This window comes from Alosa sapidissima, chromosome 1 (genome assembly GCF_018492685.1).
Source record: "Alosa sapidissima isolate fAloSap1 chromosome 1, fAloSap1.pri, whole genome shotgun sequence".
Lineage (NCBI taxonomy): Eukaryota > Metazoa > Chordata > Actinopteri > Clupeiformes > Clupeidae > Alosa > Alosa sapidissima.
In genome coordinates, this window is record NC_055957.1 from 13,755,049 (window position 1) to 13,767,404 (window position 12,356).

Here is a 12,356-nt window from a genome sequence, read left to right on the forward strand (position 1 = left end):
AGGACATGCTTAAAATGTTCCAGAGTGAGCCTCTGAAGATGACACAGGAATGATGATGATGGGTTCTTTTCAGACAGCCACAGACCCAGAAATACAAAGACGGAGGACTCACATGTTAGAGGCACAAAGCCTAACTCCACTACTGAAATTATAAGGTGAGAGACACATGATGGCATATGCTCCATACCGCCATTATTCAGTGTGGTGTAATAGTGTTGTGTCACCATATTTGCTGTGACAGATCTTATGTGTGACACTACCTGACACTCCCCAACCCAACAAAACACAGCACAATTCAGCATAACGCAGGTTTTGTTTTTCGACACAATACCATAGAGAGAGCTAGGTTGAAATAGCACAAGCTGAAAAAACACTCTCCATTTGTCACAGAAAACAAATGATAACAGGCATAGAATAGGCTAAAAGACTAATGAAAGGTCAGCTTGTGCAAGTGTAACTTGATGGTTAAATTGGAATGGAAAAATGACTGACCGTGATTTTAATGTGGTTTACTGTTCATGCACTGTGTGTGTGCCCTTAAGTGAAGAGACTTTTATTTTGCTGCTTAGAAGATCTTCTAGAAAACTCTATGGCAAATCCACCCCTGCCTCTTCCCCTGATTCACCTTTTGCAGTGGTTGAAAATGTTCCATTTCAAAGGGAGTATGAATGTCTAATGAGTATATTGGGCAGATAACACTGTATGAGCTCGCTGGCCTGGACCTGCAATTAGGAACTTTTACTTTAAAGTAGCTAATGCAATGCTAAGTTAAATGTGGGGAAATATATGTGCTATCAGCATTACATCGAGACCATTAATGCAGCTTTGATATCACTTAACACCAAAACACCAAAACATATGCCTACACAGAGAGAGTGCTTAATGTTCCCCCACTTTCACAGAGTGCTTTGCAATTAGAACCAAATCAAAATACAAATATGGCAAGTGCAACTATTTTCATGAAACAACACAGGCTTTTAGTGAAGATATGATTAATGCATAGGTTTTTAGTAACATGACATGTTCTCCTCACACTACTTCAGGGAGCTGGTTAGCAAGATTACTATGAGGTACCGTGCAATCATACCATTAATATGCATAGTTAAGCTAACAGAGTTGTTGGCGCAAGTCTGTTATTTTCATTCAGTTAAGTAGAGGATTCTTCATACATTTATATTCATTCATTAAGCTGATGCTTTTATCCAAAGCAACTTACAGTGAGGAACAACATTTAAGCTACAGGGCAATAGTAGACCTTAATACCACATGTACGTAGAAATAGAGGGGAACCAGAGGATGAGAGTGCAGAAGTTTAAGTAAAGCCAGAAGATGTATTCAAGAGAGATAGTAAATAGAAAAAAATGAGTGCATAGTAGGTGCAAATTAGATACATTAGGAGTTATTAAGAGATTAGGTACTCTTGGTACCTGTGTGATTGGTGAGACTGAACCTTCTTCTCTTGAAGATATAATGTTACCGCACTTCACCTTCATTTGTTTGCTGGTTTATTTCAGTAGTGAATTTACGAAAGTGAATATTGGAATCTGACATTTCACATTGTTGTATTTCTAATATTTAGACAGTGAAGAGCAAATCACACTTGTCCTTATAGGTTACAGTGTTGTGGTATTATCATCAGTTATCATAAATACCTGAAAAGTCATAAACTGTTCTTTATAACCTAAGGTAAATTAGCCTGGATAAATCCAGACAAACTTATTTGCCAATTTAAATTTGCTTTGCTGGTCCGCCTGAAAGGAGCCCATTGATGCCTGTTTCCAAATCACCAAAAACCTATGATCCAATCACAATCACTTATCCAGCATGGGGTAGACTTTATATGTTGAAGGATAGAGCAGTGCATTCAACACAACCAATGGCTGTGCTGATGGCGACAGGGTTAAACAGATATGGACGTGTAAACCTTCTGCACTAGACCTCTGAAGTTTGAGGTCCGGTATCTGGTGATTTTTCCTATGGGAAAATAACATGGGGATTTTGAATTATCGCACCTGTTAAACTCCACATCTTTAATTTCATTGCTAATTACACCCCTGGAAGTCTTAAGTTAATAGATATATTCGGCAACTCATAATCGTGGGTACCATCCACAAATTGGTGGATAAAACCCAATGTTTGATTTGATTAAGGTAACCTAATGGAGGTGCTCCTGCGTGAATACAGGAAACACTAGCCTAGAAATCTAGACGCACCCTGTCGGCAGCAAATTTAATTTGCTGCCCGGGCTAGCCTAGCAACTCTCCGTTGGCTTGCGAGCTGGAAAAATTCAACTTCGATAGGGCCAATCACATTGTGCCATTGTGATTTTCACATTGTGAAAAGTGTCATTATACAGACAGTATCTTCACGAAGTTTAGCGTTTGCAGCCATCTTGAATTTAGTCACGATAAGTCGAGCGACGAGTAAGAATGAACAGGTATGATAAGGGATCAGATTCCAAAAATAATTCAGTGGAAATGCATGGATTCCTATACTTATGTCTGTATAAATCGTCTTGTAAGTAAACTACCAGTGCTTTTTCAAAGTTCTCAATGTCTCGTTTTAAATGTCAGGGCCCTTGGAAGTCTACCAATGAAGTGTGGAGATACATTGAGCCTCGTAAATGGGTGTAAAACAGTGATTTATTTGCATGGCTAGCCCGATGCCGAAGCACCACTATTGAAAAAGCTGTTGGTAGCATCGGCTAACTAGCGCCAGATTTTGGAGTGCAGGGGACAAGCCGAGATGGGCTATGAGACATACGTTCACACTCGGTATCATGTTTCAATACACTTTAGGTCAATATCACACCGGAATTCTCCTTTAATCCAAGTAGTTAGTCGTTTATTTGTCGTCTTCCAGAAATGCAAACCAACGTGGACGTGCGAGGACGCTCGTGCCCAACACTAAACTCGTGTATGAGCTGTCATCTACCAATCAGCATGTAAAAACTGGTGCCGGAAGTTGCAACCATGTAACGCCATATTTTCAAAAATGTCGGCGGCCAAATGCCATGCTAAGTGGCTGAAGCTAACCCTTCAAATCCTGACCCCTTGCATGGGACTCATGAGTTGTAGCGCTATCCTATTGCATGCAGAGGGAATTTGAAAGACAACCGATTATCCCGCCCCTCGGACTGAGCACTGCGAATGGTGAGTCCCCAGACCCTACATTTTAATGTGGGTCTGGCTCGTCAGGCTAAGGAAAGAGCAGAGCTAAATTAAATATTTTAGCAAAAATCAATACAAGACTGAGAGTCATCTGTGTGTCAACAAGACTAAGGGTAATTTCCCAAGTTTTGGTAATTTCAGTTAAACAGCTAGAACTATCTCGAGTGGACTCAATCTAGAACTGTTTTCAATGGCCAAACTGTTTAGCTCGGTTTAGTAAGCTAAGCCTTTTGCCATAACATCACATACTCATAGGCTGCACCTTAATTTATTCTCACATGAATGTACATTCCCTAGAATGTCCATAAGAATAGTTTTAAGAAGTAATGTGTTCTAGCTGGCTATGTTGCACTGACAAGATAAAGTTAACTAGTTGGCAAGGTAATGATGCTAACATTGAATGTTAGCTACCAGACACATTTGTCGTGAAAATCAGGAAATTGAGGGTGAATTGGGTCAATAGTTAAGTAAGTGTAATTCCTTGAAACCATTGTGTTCAGAAACAAGCTGAATCCCATCTGAATTGAAATGAATGTATAAAATATAACTGCTAGCGATTTCCCCTATTGATTGTGTGCTGTTAGCATGCCTTTCCCCTCGTGAGGGCCGTAACATACTGTAAGGATCCTGTCTTGTATTGTTTTCTCGGTCTAGTGTTTTTCCCATCATGTCTGCTCCTCTTGTGTTTCTGTTTGCTTTGTTTACTTCCTGTTTCTTGTTCCATGTGCTCCTTTGTTTGTTTGCCATGTGTCTCTGTTCCATGCATAGACAGTAAAAGATATGGACAGAGTAATCACGTAGACGTCAATCGAGGCGGGTGAAGCAAATTTCAACCGTTTCCTGTTGGTCGACGAGGCTTTCTGCGCAGTAAATGTAACGTAGGCACGTAGTCTGACTAGTGTAACTCCTGTGATAGCTGCACCGAGAGATTGGGTATGTAGCCACTTACTTCTTTACCACCATGTCTACATTACTGTTCTAAATGTCTTAGTTGTTCGTAGATAAATGTGATTTCATATAAACTTGCCACATTCATAGCCTAGGCTACTGTCAATCCATCAAAACTTCGCAGAAATGTGCTCCGATGCTTTCGTTCTTATCCAGAGAATACGGTTATTTTGCTCCTGTGCGACGCTTTCACCTGCTCTGGTTGTATGCTCATTACGTCACTTTAGCATTGATTTCGGAAAAAAGTTTATTACTCAGCCGTTAAGTCAGTTACGAGGTTATGACGCCAATTACACAATGTTGTATTACTCCGAAAATAGAAAAAGTTAATATAAAGGCTTAAAACGCTTCAGCTGTAACGTTATTTGATGTCAAAGTGGCGCCAAAATTGAATGGGCTTCAATGGGATGGCTAGGTGAACTGGTCTACTATTTAGCCTCTAGTGTCATATCAGCCATAGTGTCTACGAACGTTCGCCTGCCCCTTGGTTCCATGTGCCTGTGTCTCCGCCCCTCACCTGATCCTTGTTAGTTTAATTATGGTTTCCACCTGTGTCTTGTTCCTTGTTCACCTGTGCCCTGTTAACCCCTGTGTATTTAAACCCTCTGTCTCCCTTCAGTCCCCTGTTGGTCATTGATGTTGTTTCGTGGTTTGCTGTTCCTTCGTGGTCTATTAAAGATTCCTGTTTGCCTCAACTTGTCCTGCGCCTTGGTCCAGCTCTCTACAGCCAACCGTTACACCTACATGCCGAACGAATATATGAAGCATTTCCAGACCCAAGCGGTCTGATGTTAACCAGGCCAAAGGAAAATACCACACCTGTTAAAATGTGCCTCATTGTATTGAGCAGGAAATATGAAATTTGAATTATTAAAAAAAAAACACAAGGGTAAGTACAAAGTCCGAATGTAATTGTAATTGTATTTTGTATTGTAATGTTGTGATGTACCTGTGTTGAGGAGCTAAGGAACTTTCAATTACCTTAATAGTGCTTTAGCTTAAAGTCTTGTGATATATTGCACAAAAACACACTTCCTGCACATCTTGAAAAAAATACCACACACTGTGAAGTATGTAAACGAAACCCACAGACCTAAAAATATGAATGCTGTGTGGGTGTACAAACAGTTCCTTTGAAATCTGTGCACTGTCAAACCACTCACTGCTTCCTCACAGATCTGCGCTTTAATCCCTCATTTGTTCGAGGGAAAACCTCTCCTCTCAAAGACACCGCTCATCCCCACATCGTCTTTTGGCAGAGCAAGAGGCTGTGAGGGAGAGAATCCATCAGCTGTCTGTGTGTACACGAGCTGTATTATGATCTAAACACACAATCACACACACACTCTGACCCACACACACACACACTCTCACACACACAAACAAAAGAATGCAAATACAATTTCCCCCCCCCATTCATTTGTGGGAAAACAAGAGGCGTAGTAATGTGCCTGGCGCATCCCCCATTAGTGAACTTCACAGTGTGGAGTGTGTGGGTTAGAGAGTGGGGGCTTGACTGCTGCCTTCAATCAGACGGGTAAAGGGGGGCTCCAGGCTGATGAGAATCGACTGCTGAATTCATTGCATAAAGAGGAGAGAGATGCATCTCCCTCAAGAAATGAGAGACTTTGTCAGTACGAATCCAGTTTGCCAGGAGTCACAACAAATTTGAGGGAAACAAATTTGGCTAAAGCACTGGGAGAGAAGAACTTTCGCTTTCATTAGCCAGCTTGTCCCTGTAGGGCTCACACAGCCTTGTCTATCCTCCTCTTCCTCCTCCTCCTCCTCTCTCTTTCTGTCTTTCTCTCTCGCTCGCTCTCCCTCTCCCCCTGAATGCCCCTCCCTTCCTGCTCCTCCTCCCACCCATTCTCGGCCACATGCTCGTCCAATCGTTGCAGAGGAGGCGTGTCCGTGGGTCTCAGTCGGACGGAGCTTGTTGAAAAGAAAGAGATGCATTCCTGAAAGACTTGGAGTAGCTCTCCTCTGAAGGCGGCTCGCCGTGCTGGGACTTTGACAGTGAGTGATGGCTGGAGCACAGGCAGTTCCAGCCTAGTGCCTCAGTGCTCCAACATACATAGTGAGAAAGAGAGAGAGAGAAAGAAAGAGAAAGGGAGAGAGAGAGAAGAAAGAGTGGATGTCATCGCGTCACTGTGGCAGGTGCACGCTCTGCGTGGAGAGAGCAGTGGATTTTGAGGACGGGCTGCTGCTCTTTGGTGGATGTTAACGGCACCTCTTGCCTCTCAGCCTTCATGTGGAGCGCCTTCTCCCATCCACAGCACCTGCACAGGCACAGAGGACACCGGAGCACCTCCTTCTGAATGCTTCCTGACATTTTTTGTGTGTGTGTCTCTTCACCACGGTACTTTGAATCCTCACAATGAAAAACCCCCACTGGCTTTTGAAAGTTTAAGTCATCTCAGGTGCCTTGAGCAGTTGTTAGGCAGCTGGGTTCTCTAATCCCTCTTTTCTGTGTTTTTTTTTTTTTTTTTTTCTATTTTTCTTGTATCTGGAGCAAGGAGAAGGGAGTGCAGGTTGGCTCATTAGAAGACTCCCTTTCCTATACTGTTGTGTGCGACGTGTCACGACTCGGGTTACAGGCAGCAGCAGGACAATGTATGGATTACCCCTCTCGCGGCCGACCAGCTCGCCCCGGGGAAGTGGCCAGTGAGCTGGCAGGACGAGGAGGAGTCATCAGCGCTGGCGGCGTTCCATCACTCCGGGGAAGGACTCTGTAACAAGCTCCCTGACAACACTTACAAGCTGGTCGGATACGAGCACGACAGGAGCAGGAGTGGAAGCACCCTTCGCAGGCTGGGTAAGGTTGCACGGCATGCCTCCTCCCTTCATTGAACCCTGGAGCGGGAAGGATCCTTGGTTAGTGCTTAAGTGTGTGTGTGTGGGGGCGGGGGGGGGGGGTCCTCTGTGAGTGAGGGGACTGGTGATGTGGTTCGGCAGAGAGTGATCTGGTTGCCATCAGAGCATGCCAATGCTGCAATCTTATCTTGCTCACTCTAGGTGAAAGCATCCTGCTTAGATAAGGCATTCATATTCTTGCCTGACTTTACAGTCTCCTGAAGGAGACAGAAATGGGAAGTGATAAAAGCTTTTTATAGCTGGTGGCATTTTATACATTTTAATCATCTGTAATTTGAGATTGGCTCTGCATGCAAACACATTCAGGCATACAGGCACACACATGCCGAGCTGATGTCTGTGCTATCGTGGGTGAACCAATCAATGATAGCCCATATTGATTCCAGAGCACCATGCTGTTGCAAGCTCATTAAGCAATATTAAATGTGCACGTAGTGAAAGAGTCATCATTAACTATGTGCAGCCTGTAGCCTGGAGAGGTCCAAATCTCAAAAGAGGCTTTAGATCATTAAATAATTCTCACACAAAATCTGGGGCTCGCCTCTGGAGTTTTAGTTTAGTCAAAAAGAAGTACAGTTTCATACAGTATATGACGGCAAACAGCAAATCACTGCAAAGTGCTGAAAAAAATGAGAGGGGGAATAGTGGTGGCAATCATTTGATTCTGACCAAACTTTACCTGTGGTGCAGGCCAAATGCGAGTGATTCAAGCCTCCTACTAAAAGAAAAAAACAAAAAAGCACCATGACAGAAAAGCAGCCTCCAGCTTCTGCTGTTCACTGGATAGCCTCCTGACTGTGAGGCTTGGATGTCTGCCTGGACAAATCCAAAGAAAAAGAAGAAAAAGAGAAAAGAGGGAACAAGCAGTGTGTAGGATGCTCTCTGTTTCCCCCCGTCCCGGCTCTCTTGTACGGGGGCTGCACATGCCTAAGTGTCTGGGATAGTCAAAGGCCACCGAAAGCTCAGCACAGTTAGAGTGGGCAAACTGGGCAGCGTGAATACGCTCTTGTTCATACATGTATATTAATCCTCTTTGCTCTCTCTCTCTCCCGCGGGCCGACCAAAAGACAGCATGACATTTCAATCTCACAAGGAGGCAGTTAATGCCATTTTTCAGCAAATTTAAAGCAGCTTTGTTTCAAATTGAATTTGTTGTCAGAATGTGTAAGCTGTGTACAAGAAGTTCTTTTTACTGTTGTTTTTATTGTGGATAAAATGATGGCTCTCCTTTTTATCATTTCTGCCAGGTAGATTTTTACAATTGTGTCCGTACATTACACAGAATATTACAGTACATGCCTACATCAAGTACATTATCGAGTCAGACCTTCCTAGCATCTCAATCTAGATTAGATTACCGTAGATTATATTCAACTTTATTGTCATTGTGCAGAGTACAAGTACAAAGACAACAAAATGCAGTATCTAGACAATCACAAATATAGACAAACACAAACGAAATAAATCACATTTTGCTATTGTAATTAAATACAGCATTCCATGCAGCCAAAAAAATATGATTTGGTCTGACTGGCAGACAGCAGAGGGAAATCAAAAAAACAAATGTTCCTTTCTTCTTCCATTACCAATCAGAGCAAAGACTTCACTTACATCCTCTGGCTCCAGCAAACCCTGAAAAGAGACGGCTTGCTCACAAGCTCTTCACTGCTCATTTTCACCTACAGAGGGTGCAGGATGCCACGCGCCGATCGCCTGCCGCTCCCACACACTCGCACATACACACACACATCACACAGCTTAGCAGTGTGTTGTTTACCAGTGCCTGATGAACATGCTGAGTTGTTTGGTCCAGGCCATCTTGTGAGAAAATGATAAGAATAGCTTCCAGGGAGTAGACAGTGTCACAGTTATCAGTTTAGGCATCGATCTGGTCATTGAACAGTTTCACCGAGGTTCATCCATTTGACCCGGCATCCAAACAGTTGATAGATTTTTCACAGTTACTGTCAGGGGAGATTTAATTCCTGTAGAAAAAGATACTGGTGGGCATAATCTTTTTTTTATTTATCTATTTATTTGTTTTTCATTTATTTATTTGCTCTCCTCTGGTGCCATGCCAACGTGACCCAGCTAGTTGAGAGGCAGGGTGGTCATGCGTTCATGAGCCCAGAGGCCCTCACCTGCAGCCGGTGCTTGCTACCAGCCCAGAGCTATTTTGAAGTATCTGAGTGGAAAGAGATACAGCAAATTCCATTTCTCCTGCAGGAGAGGAGAAGAGAGGAAAGAGGAGAGGAGTGGTGGTAGGCTGATGGGAGGGGAGGAGGTTTCAGTGGAAATGGAGGAGAAACGTGAATGTGCTCACCCGTGTGCTGTGTGTGTGTGTGTATGTGTGTTTGTTATATGTGTGTGTGTGTGTGTGTGTGTTTCTGTGATTATGAGACACACACATTTATAAGTCCCAGGTCAGAATGAGTTATTGAGTGGCATCTTCAGCACAAAAGTATGAATGAAATATTGATCAAGTGGCGCTCTGGCATAGAAAATAGGGTGTGTGCATCAGATACTTAAAAAAAAAAAAAAAACAGTCTGTGCTAACAGGAGAAGAAGCACGGCGGCACAGCAAGCTGAGGCTGCAAAGATCTGATATGCCCGACTCAAGCTGCTCCTGAGAACGAGGGAACGGAACCAGAAAAAACACTCAAAAATGATATCAGCGACGCACATCAGCAAAACCACAGAGCAAGGCCATCTGGGCCGACATGATAATGCTCTCCCCATCTTCTACACATATCATTTGCGCTCAGTGAAAGCAGAGGTCATTGATCATCTTTGTATGCAGTGAATGAATGATCGAGGTGGAGTGTGAAGCAGCACTGAATGAAATGGCCAGGGGTTTGTGCTCCAAGGTGAATCGGGAACAATGGAGGGGTGACTAAAGGGGGCCCTCGATACGAAAAGAGAAATCTATGTAATCTATGTAAGTCAAGATGGCGTCGTCTACAGTGACTAATACTGTATGTGACATAAATACATGTGAGAGCAGGGCTGGAAGCACTCTAATATAAGATGTTAATTTATGCAGGGCTGAGGCATTGGTTGTTTTTTTTTTTGTTCCTGTCTCCATTTTTTTTCTGTCCAAATTCAGCATCAGTCTGCACTCATCAAGTTAAAAAGCATGATTTGTTTCCCTCATTTGAATGGTTAATTAGATGTAAAATTCATGAAGGAAATTACCGGGGAAATAGCCTAATAACCTCTCTCCTACCACTGTCTGGCCTGTCAACGTGTGCTCCTTTGAACTTACTCGAGCGTGTCATGTAGTGAGCACACAGGTGTCAGATGTGGTTCAACGAAGAGTATGCTGAGGTGGAATATCTTTGCATTTCTTTAACGTTTCTTTCCAAGTGGAAAAAAAGTGCATCAATAAGCATTGATGTTCGTTGCGGTTCTCTCCTATACTTTTACATTTGTGAGGAACATAAATGTTTTTTTGTTTTGTCATGTGTTTTTTTTTTTATTTTGTTTTGTTTTGTTATGTTTTGTTTTGTTTCATTAGAATGAAAAGGGGTGTTTAATTTATTGGAACAGGAGAACATAGATGTTTTTGCATGCAAGAAATACATCCACACTGTGACTAATATAAAAACGGGGGGTTCACAACTAGACTTCGTGTGACAGTCAAAATAATCGTGAGAGTAATCAACTGAAATGATTTAACAGGAGCAATTTCTCATCCAGCCATAATACCGAGCAAAGTGACACAATTAAGGCTTTATGTTGGTTATCATTTAGTATATTAAGTTGTACATTAGATAAGCTCTACTAGTCCACAATCTAATTTAAAATGTGCGTCAGGGTGGGTGGGGGTGGTAGTCCTGTACCTGTAACAGAGGGGAAATCTATTACAAATGAACAGCATAAATCCCTTTCCCAGCAAAGATGAATGCCCTGCAATGAAGTGGCAGATCATTAAGGAGATATCTCACTGCATGGGATTGCTTTAATAAAGTGGCTGGGTGTTTACGATCAAGCAGAACAACGTGACCCTTTTAGTGGAGGACTTACAGAAGATGAATGACAAGTTAAACTAAATGTATAGCTCAAAGTGTGCTGTATGTATGTGAACTTCTCAATCATGCAAAATAAAAACAAATAGTCTTTATTTAAAAAAAGAAGAATTTACCGTCAGGCAAAACAAAACTAGTCCACCTGAGTCTCACCTTGTGCATAATGCATACTGTAGCAGATGACCACATGTCATGTCGAATAAAGTCATGATGTTGTACAACTGGAGAGTAAACATCCTCCCCAAAAACACTTCTGTCTCCGAGGGCCCTGCAAAGGAAAGGAGAAACAAATGATTTATTTGACAGAAAGTCAGAGATCAAAGAAGCCGTGCCACTGGGGCACTCCGAGCTCCACCGGCAGCCGGGCACACAGGAGGCCTCCACCAATCAACCCAAACAGCAGGGCCCTCACTCCCGCTCTTTAATTGGGCTCTCTGTGCACCGGACAGACAGACAGACAGACAGAGGGCCTGTACCGTTGGCTGACCGCTAGTGGAGGAGTGCCGTGGCAAATGGGCTTGGTGTCCGGAGACACTCGTACAAACAGCAGAGTGTGTCCAGTGGCAGGCTGTACCTTTCATGCCTGCAGGCATGACAGCAGGATCTCTGGACAGGGCATGGTCGCTGACATTCCTACAGACAAACTGACATGCAGCCACTATCACACACACACACACACACACACTCTCTCTCTCTCTCTCTCATACACACACATACAGGGTGATAGGTCTTTATTTGAATGATGCATGATGAGGCCGATAACAGATGAAAATTCACTGCTGTCGGAGTGAAACATGGACGTGATTCTACGTTGTCATCTACCTGTGTGGTGATGGATGAATAGATATGGCTCAGGATGTGGCTATCTATTACTCAGTGACTTGGTGAAACGACAGGGGATCTGGTTAGAGCAGAGCTCCAACCTCCAGAGACATGGGGCCATTATTGTATTCCCCTTCTCATGAGCCACCCCTAACCCCTTTCCCTCCCTTCTCCTACCCAGGCCTATAGGGCACCAAGATGGAGAAGACTGGTTATCCCACTCCATGGCATTTCACTTTGGGCACAATGACCTTTTCATCTGGTACAGTGACGCAGATAACCTATTGATCATCATACTCCATCTACCAATCGCTCTGAGGGAGAGAGAGAGAGAGAGATTGAGTGATCACTGATAGAGATAAGAGTTCTGAATTGAGTTCCATGTCAGGGAGGATTACAGTGACATAGTGGAAGAAGGCACTGTGCAGACTTGCCCCTGGTGAACATGTGCTGTGTCCCAATCTTAAGGTGTAGGCACCTGTGATATTGTGTGAGACTTGGAGACCGAAATTTG

The 12,356-nt window shown here is 43.3% G+C and overlaps 1 protein-coding gene across 2 annotated transcripts in view; it reads left to right on the forward strand.

The window, feature by feature from the left end:
• Positions 1-6,089: 6,089 nt before the first annotated feature.
• Positions 6,090-12,356, forward strand: part of brinp2 (bone morphogenetic protein/retinoic acid inducible neural-specific 2) — a 75,587-nt gene continuing 69,320 nt past the window's right edge. For both annotated transcript variants that reach the window (XM_042108612.1, XM_042108613.1), the window contains exon 1: positions 6,090-6,933. The gene's annotated coding sequence lies outside the window, so the exon portion shown is untranslated. The remainder of the gene's footprint in view (positions 6,934-12,356) is intronic.